The following is a 15650-nucleotide window of genomic DNA, read 5'->3' as shown; positions in this document are numbered from 1 at the left end:
TTTCCTATTAATTTTATTTTACTTGATTTTTTAAAATATTCAATAATAACCCAGTTTAATATCTCAGCTTTTTGTATTTTTCTTTTTATAGTCGTCATTTTCCATAAAACCACTTATTCCTATAAAACGGGTTACCAGGTGATGTGGGATAGAGTCAGTTGTCTTATCTGAGTGGCTTACTGAGTACCAGCATTAGCAGGGAATCGATGTTTTATTTTTAACCAGAAGACAGTATTGTACAGGGAACATTAGAAGAATACTTATAGAAGGACAAATCAGAGGTAAAGCTATGTAGCAGTAGTATTCAAGACAAAAGACACAAGTGCTGGGTACATGGACCAATTCGAAGTTGAGGTTATAAAATAACAAAAAGATTAAAGTAATTTCTGTAGAGCACGTAAAGAATACAGCTTAAGCTCAAATATTTAAAAGGTGCATATTGTAGTTTCTCAATTTTAAAAAATATTTAGAACAGTTTTGCTATGATAATTTATGTATATATAGTCCTGAGTAGCAGTAGGAATAAAATGATCCCTTCTGGATACTGCTGTTTATGTAATTCCATTTGAATATTCACATAAACTAGAAACAGTCTATTCGATGATCTGTGAAAAGGACATGTAAAGCAGGGGAAAAGGACTTGAACCAGATGGACTGGTTAACAATAGACCAGTTTACAAATTGCCAAGGAAATAAAAACAAGAGGTAGGAAACCACAGCCTTGACAAGAGCATTTCCCCTGACCTGATAGAAGCAGAGATAACTATGATTCTACATTTATTTATATTTATTTATTTATTTTTTTGTGGTACGTGGGCCTCTCACTGTTGTGGCCTCTCGCGTTGCAGAGCACAGGCTCCAGACTTGCAGGCTCAGCGGCCATGGCTCACGGGCCTAGCCGCTCCGCGGCATGTGGGATCTTCCCGGACCGGGGCACGAACCCGTGTTTCCTGCATCGGCAGGCAGACTCTCAACCACTGCGCCATCAGGGAAGCCCTGATTCTACATTTCTAACAAACATAATCATTGTGTTCACTATAAGATGCAATTGTTCTTAGCCATGTGGAACCAAAATTAATTTCTAAATTATGAACGAACAGATTGTAATAAGCTTCCCCATCATTTAGGAGAAAGACACAGATAATTGAGTTTATTGTTCCAATGTTTAGGGAAAATGTTTAAGGAATATAAATTTTGTGTTTTATAATGGAATGGCAGGTTTTAATGATCATGATTTTTCAAGAGTAAAGGAAAAACAGGGATGATAATGTCAGCATCATGGTGGCATAAGATTACCTTCATTTTGTTCCCCCCGATAACAACAAAAATTCAGTATCCTTCCATGAACAAAGTGCCTTTGAGGAAGCCATGTGATCAGCTCAATACACCAAGGGACCAGGAGAAGTCTTGTCTTCCCATGATTCAGGTAATAGGTAGACCGGCCTTGGTGCTGGCTGTGGAAATTGTAGTGGCCTCTGAAACAGTTATGGGCCTTTTCAGCTGCAGTCCAGGAGCCACTGGAAAACACTGTCTTAGATAATTACCCATGGATGAGGGAGCCTTTGAGGATGTGCAGGTTTCCAAAGAAGTGCCAGTACCCTGGCCAAAATAAAGTATGAGTTAGATGCATTAGAATGGGTGAGAGAAACAGGTGGATTTTACCAACATTATCCCTCCCACAAGACAGCACAACTTAGGGCCATGAGATATCCTCCTTAGCATGTGATTTCTCTCAAAGGGAAAAGGAAGAGCATGTGAGTGAGCACCCAGCTTCTCCAGTTGTGTGGGACACTGCCAAAGGGGCTCATTTCTCTGTTGATCCATTAAGAGTATTGAATCATGAGCATCATGAGTGGGGTCAGGAAGAGGCTAGGGGAGTGGCAGATAGGACTCTCAGAGGGTATTAAACACGTGGATACTATGTTGTGAACTCCATCAAGAAGTCTGCGTACAAACCACTAGGAATGCTTTACCTGCAGATCACTGCAACTGGCCTAGTGCTCCATGTGCCTCGCCCACATATACCCCCACCCTCTGACTGGCTCCCTGTGCATGCACCAGTGAGAACAGATTTTGACCCATGGCTAGTGAGCATGAGCAGAAAACTGGCCCAAATCTGTAGACCAGGGAAAGACCAAAGACTTGAGCATTAGTATCATCTTTGGGAACAAAAGAGATACTGTCAGCACTCAGCATGATATATAGCCGTATCCAGAGAAGTCATAAAAATTTGAGAATTCTTCAACAAGAAGGAGCGAGAATTGTGGAGCAGATGTACCTACAGAAGGTCTGAGATAGCCTCAGAATATCTCCTAGGGCTGATGGAAGGTATCTGCTACTTCAGATGCGAAGACAGCATTACAAAAATCTGGTTCATGTGAAAATTCAACATGATACCACCAAAGGGTTATAATAATCTTCCAGTAACTGAACCAAAGACATGGAGATCTTCAGTTTACCCAGTAAAGAATTCAAAACAGCTGTTTTAAGGAAAATCAGTGAAATACAAGAAAACATAGAAAGACAGTTCAGCAAAGTCAGGAAAACAGTACATGAATGGAATGAGAAGTTTAAGAAAGAGAAGTCATAATAAAAAGAACTAAACAGAAATTGTGGAGCTGAAGAATACAGTGATGAAGGGAGAAATAGTAAACACTAGAATAATAGTAGGGAACTTCAATATCCCACTTTCAACAATGGATAGATTATCCAGACAGAGAATCAATAAGGAAATGTTGGAAATGGGCTAGACTAAATGGACCTAACAGATAATACAGAAAATTCCATCTGACAGCAGCATAATACACATTCTTCTCAAGTGCACTCGGAATATTCTGTAGAATAGATCTTAGGACAGTAGGTCACAAAACAACTCTAAGCAAATTTAAGAAGATTGAAATCATACCAAGTATCTTTACCAATAACAGTGTTATGAAACTAGAAAGCAAAACAGGTGGAAGGCTGGAATATTTAAAATTATATGAAAATTAAACAACACACACCTGAAGAAAAAATGGGTTAAAGAAAACAAAAAATACCTTGAAACAAATGAAAATGGAAATATAACATACCAACACCTATGGGATGCTGCAAAAGCAGCATTCTTAGAACAAGAAGTTTTATAGTGATAAATTCCTATATAACAAAGGAAAAAAGATCTCAGACTAAAACAACCTAACTTTATACCTCAAGGAACTAGAAAAAGAGAAACAAATTAAGCCTAAAATTAGCAGAAAAGGGAAATAGCAAAGATCAGAGCAGAAATAAATGAAATAGATATCAGAAGAGATCAACAGTTTTGAAAAGATAACCACAAAATTGACAAACCTTTAACTAAGAAAAACAGAAGACTCAAATAAAAATGAAAGAGTAGACATTACAAATGATACCACAGAAATACAAAGGATCATAAGAGACTACTAAGAACAGTTATATGCCAACAGTTTGGATAACCTAAAATAATGCATAAGTTCCTAGAAACATAGAACCTACCAAGATTGAATCGTAAAGGAATAGAAAATCTGAATAGACCAGTAACTAGTAGGGAGATTGAATCAGTAATCAAAATTATATCAACAAAGAAAATCCCAGGGCCAGATGGTTCTCTGGTGAATTCTATCAAACAATTAAAGAAAAATTAATGCCAGTCTTTCTCAAACTCTTCCAAAAAATTGAAGAGCACTTCCAAATTCATTTTATGAGACCATAATTATGTTGCCACCAAAGCTAGATAATTACACAGAGAAAAATGAAAACTATAGACCAATATTCAGATGAATATAGATGTATCAATAAAACTTCTCAACACAGTATTAACAAACCAAATTCAAAAGCACATTGAAAGGATCATATACCATAATAAAGCAGGGTTTAACCCTGGCATTCAAGGGTTGTTCAACATACAAAATCAATAAATGTTACACACTACTTTCCTAGGATATAAGATAAAAAATCATGATTATCTCAGTATATGCAGAGAAAGCATTTGACAAAATATAATATTGTTTCATGATAAAAATGATCAAAAATTTGGTATAGAAGGAACATGTCTCAACATAATAAGGCCATGTATGATAAACCCACAGCTAACATCATACTCAGTGGTGAAAGAAAGCTTTTCCTTATTCACTGTGGTACTGGAAGTCCTAGCCAGAGTAATCAGGTAAGAAAAAGAAATAAGAGGCACCCAAATCAGAAATTAAGAAACAAAATTGTCTTTGTTTGTGTATGGCATGATCTTATATATTTAAAATCCTAAAGACCCCATTAAAAAAAAAAACTGTTAAAAGTAATCAACAAATTCAGTAAAGTCGTCAGATATAAAATCAGCCAACAGTCACTTGTGTTCTGATACACTAACAATGAGCTAACTGAAAAATAAATAAATAAAATAATCCCATTTGCAATAGAATCAAAACCAGTAAAATTCTTAGGAATACATTTTTAACCAAGTAGGTGAAAGAACTGTACACTGAAAACCAAGATTTAATGAAAGAAATTGAGGAAGGCACAAATAAATTGAAAGATATTCCATGTTTATGGATTGGTAGAATATTATTAAACTGTTCACACTACCCAAAGCTATCAATGGATTCAGTGTAATCCCTGTGAAAATTCTAACAGCTTTTTCACAGAAATAGAAAAAAAAATAACCCTAAAATTTGTTTGGAACCATGAAAGTCTTTGAATATCCAAAGCAATCTTGAGAAAGAAAACAAAGCTAGAAGCATCACATTTATGATTTCAAACTATGCTACAAAGCTATAGTAATCAAAACAGTAGGGACTGTTATTAAAAATAGACACATAGATCAATGGAACAGAATTGAGAGCCCAGAAATAAATGCTCCCATTTATGGTCAACAATTACTTCACTAGGGAGCTAAGAATACTCAATGGAAAAGGATAGTCTCTTCAAAAAGTTGTGTTTGGAAAACTGGATAACTACATGGAGAAGAATGAAATTGGACTCTTATACAACTCACATAAATTAACTCAAAATGGATTAAAGACTTAAACATAAGGCCTGAAAACATAAAGCTCCTAGAAGAAAACATAAAACTCCTAGAAGAAAACATAGGGAAATAGTTCCTTGACATTGGAACTATGACATTGGATCCACTTATATGTGGTATCTGAAAAAGCTGAAATTGTAGAAATGGGAACTAGAATGTTGGTTTTTAGGGGCTTAGAGTAATGGGGGAGATGTTGGCTAAAGAATATAGACATCTAGTTATAAGATGAATAAGTTCTGGTGATTTAATATATGCCATGGTGATTATATGTAATAAGACTGTATTATGAACCTGAAAGTTGCTAAGAGACTTATATATTCCTGCCACACACACACACACACACACACACACACACACACATACACAATGGTAATTATGTGATGAGATGAAGGTGTAAGCTAACAGCATTGTAGTAGTCATTTTGCAATACATAAAGTATCAAATCAACACTTTGTACACAAACTTAAGCAGTGTTACAGGTCAATTATATCTCAATAAATCTGGAAAAATGTATAATAAATATGATGCTTATCAAAAAAAAGAAAAAGTGAAAGAACAGGAAAGTTTCTAGAAAAAGAAAATTTCATTTTAAAAAAATTTTTTTATTGGAGTGAATTGATTTACAATGTTGTGTTAGTTTCTGCTGTAGAGCAAAGTGAATCAGTTATACATATACATATATCAATTCTTTTTCTTTTTAGATTCTTTCTCCATATAAGTCATTACAGAGTATTGAGTACAGTTCCTTGTTCAATACAGTAGATCCTTATTAGTTATCTATTTTATACATAGTAGTGTGTATAAGTCAATTCCAATCTCGCAATTTATCCCCCTGCCTCCCCTTACCCTCTGGCAACCATAAGTTTGTTTTCTACATCTGTAACTCTATTTCTGTTTTGTAGATGAGTTCATTTGTACCCTTTTTTTAGATTCCACATGTCAGCAATATCATATGATATTTGTCTTTCTCTGTCTGATTTACTTCACTCAGTATGAGAATCTGTATGTCCATCCATGTTGCTGCAAATACATTGTTTCTTTCTTTTTTATGGCTGAATAATATTCCATGTTATATATGTACCACATCTTCTTTATCTATTCCTCTGTTCATGGACATTTAGGTTGCTTCCCTGTCCTGGCTATTGTAAATAGTGCTACAATGAATATTGTGGTGCATGTATATTTTTGAATTATGGTTTCTCCAGATATATGCCCAGGAGTGGGAATGCTGGATCATATGGTAGCTCTATTTTTAGTTTTCTAAGGAACTTCCGTACTGTTCTCCATAGTGGCTGTACCAATTTACATTCCCACCAACAGTGTAGGAGGATTCCCTTTTTCCCACACCCTCTCCAGGATTTATTGTTTGTAGATTTTTCTGATGATGGCCATTCTGACCAGTGTAAGGTGATATCTCATTTTAGTTTTGATTTGCATTTTTTAAATAATTAGTGATGTTGAGCATCTTTCCATGTGCTTTTTGGCCATCCATATGTCTTCTTTGGAGAAATGTTTATTTAGATCGTCCATCCATTTTTTTTTTTTTTTAAAGGGCTTCAAATGCTTGGCTTTTATTTATTTATTTATTTATTTATTTTTGGCTGTTTTGGGTCTTCATTTCTGTGCGAGGGCTTTCTCTAGTTGTGGCAAGCAGGGGCCACTCTTCATTGTGGTGCGCAGGCCTCTCACTATCACGGCCTCTCCTGTTGCGGAGCACAGGCTCCAGACGGACAGGCTCAGTAGTTGTGGCTCACAGGCCTAGTTGCTCTGCGGCATGTGGGATCTTCCCAGACCAGGGCTCAAACCCTTGTCCCCTGCATTAGCAGGCAGATTCTCAACCACTGCGCCACCAGGGAAGCCCCACCCATTTTTCAATTGGGTTATTTATTTTTTTGATACTGAGGTGTATGAGCTGTTTGTTAATTTTGGAGATTAATCCTCTGTTGGTTGCTTCATGTGCAAATATTTTCTTCTGTTCTGAGGATTGTCTTTTCATTTTGTTTATGGTTTCCTTTGCTGTGCAAAAGTTTTTAAGTTTAATTAGGCCCCATTTGTTTATTTTTATTTTCATTACTCTAGGAGGTGTATTAAAAAAGAGCTTGCTGCAATTTATGTCAAAGAGTGTTCTGCCTATGTTTTTCTCTAAGAGTTTTGTAGTACCCAGACTTACATTTATTGATAGGTTTTTAATTCATTTTGAGTTTATTTTTGTGTGTGGTGTTAGAGAATGTTCTAATTTCATTCTTTTACATGTAGCTGTCCAGTTTTCCCAGTACCACTTATTGAAGAGACTGTCTTTTCTCCATTGTATATTCTTGCCTCCTTTGTCATAGATTAATTAACCATAGGTGTTTGGGTTTATCTCTGGACTTTCTATCCTGTTCCATTGATCCATATTTCTGTTTTTGCACCAGTACCATACTGTCTTGATTACTGTAGCTTTGTATTTTAGTCTGAAGTCAGGAAGCCTGATTTCTGCAGCTCCATTTTTCTTTCTCAAGATTGTTTTGGCTATTCCTGGTCTTTTGTGTTTCCATACAAATTGTAAAATTTTTTGTTCTAATTATGTGAAAAATGCCATTGGCAATTTGATAGGAATTGCATTGAATCTGTAGATTGCTTTGGGAAGTGTAGTCATTTTAACAGTATTATTTTTCCAGTCCAAAAACATGGTATATCTCTCCATCTGTTTGTGTCATCTTTGATTTCTTTCATTAGTGTTTTATAGTTTCCTGCATACAGGTCTTTTGCCTCCTTAGGTAGGTTTATTACTAGGTATTTTATTCTTTTTGATGCAGCGGTAAATGGGATTGTTGCCTTAATTTCTCATTCTGATCTTTTGTTGTTAGTGTATAGGAATGCAAGAGATTTCTGTGCATTAATTTTGTATCTTGCAACTTTACCAAATTCATTGGTGAGCTCTAGTAGTTTTCTCACTGCATCTTTAGGATTTTCTATGTATAGTATGTCATCTGCAAACTGACAGTTTTACTTCTTCTTTTCCAATTTGGATGTCTTTTATTTATTTTTCTTCTCTGATTGCTGTGGCTAGGACTTCTGAAACTATGTTGAATAATAGTGGTGAGAGTGGGCATCGTTGTTTTGTTCCTTAGGGAAATTCTTTCAGGTTTTTATCATTGAGAATGATGTTTGCTGTGGGTTTGTCATATATGGCCCTCATTATTTTGAGGTAGATTCCCTCTGTGCCCACTTTCTGGAGAGCTTTTATCATAAATGGGTGCTAAATTTTGTTAAAAGCGTTTCCTGCATCTATAGAGATGATCATATGATTTTTATTCTTCAATTTGTTAATATCGTGTATCACATTGATTGATTTGCCTATATTGAAGAATCCTTGCATCCCTGGGATAAATCCCACTTGATTGTGGTGTATAACCCTTTTAATGTGTTGTTGGATTTGGTTTGATAGTGTTTTGTTGAGGATTTTGGGGTCTATGTTCATCAGTGACAGTGGCCTATAATTTTCTTTTTTTGTGTTACCTTTGTCTGGTTTTGGTATCAGGATGATGGTGGCCTCATAGAATGAGCTTGGAAGTGTTCCTTCCTCTGCAGTTTTTTTTTTTTTTTTTTTTTTTTTTCGGTATGCAGGCCTCTCACTGCTGTGGCCTCTCCCGTTGCGGAGCACAGGCTCCGGACGCGTAGGCTCAGTGTCCATGGCTCACGGGCTCAGCCGCTCCGCGGCATGTGGAATCTTCCCAGACCGGGGCACGAACCCATGTCCCCTGCATTGGCAGGCAGACTCTCAACCACTGCGCCACCAGGGAAGCCCCCTCTGCAGCTTTTTGGAAGAGTTTCAGAAGGAAGAATTTCTTCTCTAAATGTTTGATAGAATTTGCCTTTGAAGCCATGTGGTCCTGGACTTTTGTTTATGGGAAGATTTTTAATCGCAGTTTCAATTTTGGTACTTGTTATTTGTCTGTTCATATTTTCTGTTTCTTCCTGGTTAAGTCTTGCAAGTTTGTACCTCTCTAAGAATTTGTCTACTTCTTCTAGGTTGTCCATTTTATTAGTGTATATTTGCTTGTAGTAGTCTCTTATGTTCCTTTGTATATCTGTGGTGTCCATTCTAACTTCTCCTTTTTCATTTCTAATTTTCTTGATTTGAAGCCTTTCCCTTTATTCTTCATGAGTCTGGCTAAAGGTTTATCAATTTCATTTATCTTCTCAAAGAACCAGCTGTTAGTTTCATTAATCTTTGCTATTGTTTTGTTCGTCTCTATTTTATTTATTTCTGCCCTGATTGTTATGATTTCTTTTCTTTTACTAACTTTGGGTTTTGTTTGTTCTTCTTTCTCTAATTGCTTTAGGTGTAAGGTTATGTTTTTTATTTAAGATTTTTCTCGTTTCTTGAGGTAGGATTTTATTGCTATAAAACCTCCCTCTTAGAACTGCTTTTTCTGTGTCCCATAGGTTTTGGATTGTCATGTTTTCATTGTCATTTGTCTCTAGGAATTTTTTGATTTCCTCTTTGATTTCTTTAGTGATCCATTGGTTATTTAGTAATGTATTGTTTAGCCTCCATGTGTTTGTGTTTTTTAGTTTTTTCCTGTGATTGATTTTTAATCTCATAGCTTTGTGGTTGGAAACAGTGCTTGATATGATTTCAGTTTTCTTAAATTTACTGAGGTTTTATTTATGTCCCAGTATGTGATCTATAGTGGAGAATGTTCTGTGTACACTTGAGAAGAAAGCATATTCCACTGCTTTCAGATGGAATGTCCTATAAATATCAATTAAGTGCATCTGGTCTAATGTGTCACTTAAGGCTTGTGTTTCCTTATTAATTTTCTGTCTGAATAATCTTTCCATTGATTTAAGTGGCATGTTAAATTCCCCCACTATTGTGTTACTGTTGATTTCCCTTTTTATGACTGTTAGCATTTGCCTTATGTATTGAGGTGCTCCTATATTGGTGCATATATATTTACAATTGTTATATCTTCTTCTTGGATTGATCCCTTGATCATTATGTAGTGTTCTTGTCTCTTATAACAGTCTTTATTTTAAAGTCTATTTTGTCTGATATGAGTATTGCTACTGCAGGTTTCTTTTGATTTCCATTTGCATGGAATATCTTTTTCCATCCCCTCATTTTCAGTCTGTATGTGTCCTTAGGTTTGAATTGGATCTCTTGTACACAGCATATATATGGGTCTTGTCTTTGTATACATTCAGACAATCTGTGTCTTTTGGTTGGAGCATTTAATCCATTTACATTTAAGGTAATTATCAATATGTGTTTCTATTGCCATTTTCTTAATTGTTTTGGGCTTATTTTGTAGGTCATTTTTCTTCCCTTCCTTTTTTGTTCTCTTCTCTTGTATTTTGATGACCATCTTTAGTGATGTGTGGGTTGCTTTTACTCTTCTGTGTGTGTATCTACTATTTTTTGGCTTGCATTTCCCATGAGTTTTTGATAAAGCAGTCTATATATACACAAGATTGTTTTAAGTTTCTGGTCTCTTAATATCAAATACAATTCCCATTTCCTGCATTTGTACTCTCCTCTTCTTATGGTTGCTGGTTTCAATATCATGTTTGTGCATGAATGATTTCTTGCTTTCACTGTATGGTTTGCCTTTAACACTAAGCTTTCCCATTTGTGATTTTCTTGTCTCTAATTGTGGCCTCTCTTCCCCCCCCCCCGCCCCCCTACCTAGAAAAGTTCCTTTAGCATTTGCTGTAAAGCTGGTTTGGTGGTGCTGAATTCTCTGAGCTTTTGCTTGTCTGTAAAGCTTTTCATTTCTCCATTGAATGTGAATGAGAGCCTTGCTAGGTAGAGTATTTTTGGTTGTAGGTATTTCCTTTTCATCCCTTTAAACATATCCTGCCACTCCCTTCTGGCCTGCAGAGTTTCTGCTGAAAAATCAGCTGATAACCTTACGGGGATTCCCTTATATGCTATTTGTTGCTTTTCCTTTCCTGCTTGTAATATTTTTTCTTTGGATTTAATTTTTGTTAGTTTGATTAATATGTGTCTCAGCATATTTCTCCTTGGGTTTTTCCTGTATGGGACTCTCTGAACTTTCTGGACTTGGGTGATTATTTCCTTTTACATGTTAGGGAAGCTTTCAACTATAAATCCTTCAAATATTTTTTCAGGCCCTTTCTCTCTCTCTTCTCCTTCTAGGACTCCTATAATGCGAATGTTGGTGTGTTTAATGTTGTCCCAGAGGTCTCTGAGACTGTCCTTATTTCTTTTCATTCTTTTTTCTTTACTCTGTTCCATGGCAGTGATTTCCACCATTCTGTTTTCCAGCTCACTTATCTGTTCTTCTGCCTCAGTTATTCTGCTGTTGATTCCTTCTAGTGTATTTTTCATTTCAGTTATTTTACTGTTCATCATTGTTTGTTCTTCATTTCTCCTAGGTCCTTATTAAACATTTCTTATATATTCTGGAACCACACCTCCATTCTTTTTCCAAGATCTTGGATTGTGTTTACTGTCATTACTGTGAATTCTTTTTCAGGTAGATTGCCTATCTCCTCTTCTTTTAATTGTTCTTATAGGATTTTATGTTGCTCCTTCGTCTGCAACTTATTTCTCTGTTTTCTCATTTTGTCTAACTTACTGTTTTTGTGGTCTCCTTTCTGTAGCCTGAGGGATCATAGTTCCTCTTGCTTCTGGTGTCTGCCGCCTGGTGGGTGAGTTTGGTCCAGAGGCTTGTTCCATTATCCCCTTGATAGGTGGTTTGACTGGTGGTGTGGTGACCAAAGCCTGCCCTGGATATTGAGCAGGGCCTTCCCTTTGCTCTCTGGTTGTCACTGCCCTGTCAGAGACAGGATCTGCTCCCTACTTGTTGGAGTAGAGGTCCCCAGATCTTTTCTTAGCTGTGTTTCTGGTCTGTGGTGCGGGGTAGGTGGGAATGGAGCACTTCCACTGGTGGAGAAGCCACTGAGTATTCCTCCTCTGGAGCTGTTACTTGTGAATGTTCTCTTTTTGTTCCCTTTCACCATCGTGCAGGCTCACATAGTACACTGTTGTTGGCACTGCTCTTGGTCCTATCTTAACTGTGGGTATGCTGGCCCTGGTGACTCTCAGGTGTTATTTTCACCAGGCCACCAGCACAGATCCACTGAAGTCAGGTCCCAGGTCTGCAGTAGTTGTATCCCTGGACCTGCTCTGGGAGCTATGGAGGCAGCTCAGACTCTCCCTGTCCCAACCCCCATGTGTACATGACCACAAAGCTCACAGCTGCTAAAGTCAGACCCATCTCAGCTGCAGGTGCACTTGTAGTCTGTTCAGATGTTCTGAAGCCGTCAGTGGATGTGTAACTCTGTGGTTCACACGACCATGAGGAGAGATTTCAGCTCTTCTTCCTTAGTCACATGGCCCCTGGGGCTCTGCTTTGGTTTTAGCCCCACCTTTGTATGTGTACCTCCTACCGGAGTCTGCTCCAGAGGTTGCCAGAGCACACGAGCCCATCAGGTGGGAGGGGGCTAAGGCTGCAATTAGAGCAAGCAGGCTGCCCAGGCGGTAGGGTCCCAGGGTGACTATCCAGATGCGCAAGCCCATCAGGTGGGAAGGAGCTGAGACGGTGATTGGGGCAAGTGGGCCGCCCAGGTGGGAGGATGCGGGGTAGCAATTGGAATGCATGAGCCAATCAAGCAGGACGGAGCCAAGGCAGCAGCGGGTCACGGGGGTGTGGTAGGGGCAATGGTGGGGGTGTGAGCTGGCTCTGGCAGGAGCCCTCCTCCAGTGCCCTTGGAGGCAGGGGCTGGCATGTGAGGAGAGAGGCTACAATGGCGGCCTTCCCTTTGAACTTCACTCAGCAGTGGCGCTTCACTTCTATGGTGGTTCAGGCTTCCTCCAGGACCGTTCCTGGTTGTGGAGCTCCTCACTCCCATCCCTTCAGGCTGTCTCCTCACAGCCAACAGCAGTCCCCTCTCTGGGTGTGCCCTCCAAAACCCCACGTTCTAACACCCAGCCCCTGTGCGCACCGGTGGTCACCCATCTCAGGCTGGGGTATGCAATGCTGTGGCACGGACCATCTTTGTAGGTCTCACTCTGTCCTGCCTGCCACATACCAGTTGCTATGCTCTCCTCCGAGCCCACAAGGCTCCCCTTCTGTCCCAGCTGATCTTCCTGCCATTGAGGGGGCTTCCCCAGATGTGGGAACCTCTCCTCACCTTCAGCTTCCCACCAAGAGAGGAGGTCCTGTCCCGCTTCCTCTTCTCTTCCTTTTCCCTTATTTCTTTTGTCCTATCCAGTTACGTGGGGATCTTTCTTGTCCTTTTAGATGTCCGAGGTCTTCTGGTAGTGTTCAGCAGGTGCTCTGTGAGAATTGTTCCATTTGTAGATATATTTCTGATGTATTTGTGGGGACAGATGAACGCCACATGCTCCTACTCCTCTGCGACCTTGAGGATCCCCTCATTAAATTTAATGTGTTATTCTTAACCAAAATTGGCCATTATAAACAGATTTTTCAATCTTCCCATATAGGTGAGGGAATTTTCCCATCTTTCCAGCTCATTTTATTTCAGTATATTTGTCAAACCTTAATGGCCTTAAGTTTCTAGAAGAAATTGCTGTATATATAGAATATTATATAGCCATAACCAGCAGAGATTTGTTCATTGGATTTTGATGTGCTGTAATTAGAGAATCCTGTAAATACTAAGAGCTAAGCTTAAGACAAATTAAGGTATACTAAATATTTCCATGAAACTTGGTGACCTGAGGGAGTACTTGTTTTAGAAATATTTACCTGTCTTAGTAATAAACATCGTTTAAGAAAATTTGGTTGTTTGATAAATGTATTTCTGTCTTGACAGGATTAGCAAAAAGAAAAAGAAAAAAAGGACAATTTTGACTTACTGATACACCGTCTTAATGTCATGGACCAAAGCTGATGGGTTAGGGTATTTTCATAGGGTAACATTTATTTTAATACCCAAGGCAGGATCACTACAGATTTCTTAATATGATGTCCCATGACATACATTATTACAAAATTCAGAACATATTTATACACAGTCTCATATGGGTGGTTTATGTTGATTTAAATTTCAGCACTACATCAGAAGAAATGTTTTCAAAATTAAGTACACATGCCAGGGAAATAGCAGCAACCACTGAATATTAGACCCCTCCCAGGTAGAAAGATAGAATGTGCATTGGAATATACAAGTCTCTAGTCCAGGAAAGAGGTCTTAGTGGAGGTTTATAAGAGATGAGTTCTGAGAGCCAAACTTGGGCATGCTAATGATTATAATAACAAGTGATTATTGCTGTGCTTTGCATTTTACTTTATAAATTATTCTATTTATATGCAATACACTTTTAGTATGAAAATTTGCAGGGTTCACTATATTTATTATATTTTATTGCTATTGCTTTCTGGAAAATCACTTTTGATTAAATTATTGTTTCTGTTTTTAGGTTTAACTTTTAAAATAAAAAGTATGTTAAATGTGTTCATTTTAATGACAAAATTAAAGTAAAATTACTATATTTATTTTGAAATTATCAAGGAGTAAAAAATGTCTTCATAGTTCATCATTTGTAGTTTGCCTCATATAGGCCCTGTGGCATAGACATTTATAGTTTTAAAACCTTTTGTTATATTTATTATGTGACTTTTATAATAGGTGACTATATCATGAAGCTATTACCGTTTCCAGAATCCTCAGGGATGTTCCATCTCATGTCAGTGATCAGAAGTTAAATGTTTTTAATGGAATGTTAGTATTTAGTTTACGTTGTTTCCTTTTCTGTGTGTGATTATTTTTAATTTTACTCTGCCTATCCTAATGTAAATAATAACAACAAATCCAAAAGGAAGTAAAGTCAGTCCTACAGAAGGAAAATAAAGTCTTTTGAAACCTGCTTCCTTGAAAGGAATGTGCTCCTTAAAAAAGAGTTACTTCAGGAAGTTTGGCCTATAGTTTTGGAATGTTAAAAGAAAAAAATCAGTCTTTCAAGGCCTTAGAAATAGCATTTTAAATAAAAGCAGCTAATTTTACAAACCCCTAATAGGTACTAACATTGTACTACACTGTTCATAGACAGGCTCTCATTTAATCTTTATAACACCCTGAACTATAGATATTTCGAAATAGGCCAGTAACTCAAAGATATTTTCATGAAGAAATTCAAAGTAATTAAATTTAAAATACAGACACTAGCACTTTATATTTTAATTTTCAGCATGGTAATTTGTTAGTGTTATTGTTTACAAAAAATGTATTATTTAAATACGTTAACATAAGTGTTTTATAGAGGAGCCTAAATATATTCTTTGAGCATTCAGGCCATACATTTTATTAGAAGTAGATTATAAAATATATTTTAATTAAAAAAATGAAAACTCAACAATTGAACTATTTGCAGTAAATGATATATTTCTGTTTATATAGATGGTTCCAAAAAATCCATGATTTGTTATCATTTCCAAATTAAATGCTTTTTTTTAATTAAATGCTTTTTAAGTTGAACTAAAATATTTTATTTTCCAGCATTAGATAGTCATTATTTTAGTTTTAGAAAGACATGATTTGTAAGTATGAGTAAATAGACCTAGGGAGTTGTGTCAGAAAAACCAATGGAAGTAATGGGAGAAATAAAGAGTTATCAGATATGATAGTATTCTTTTTAAAAATTGTATGGTCC

The sequence above is a fragment of the Tursiops truncatus genome, chromosome 3, assembly GCF_011762595.2.
Source record: "Tursiops truncatus isolate mTurTru1 chromosome 3, mTurTru1.mat.Y, whole genome shotgun sequence".
NCBI lineage: Eukaryota > Metazoa > Chordata > Mammalia > Artiodactyla > Delphinidae > Tursiops > Tursiops truncatus.
This window is presented reverse-complemented; position numbering follows the sequence as displayed.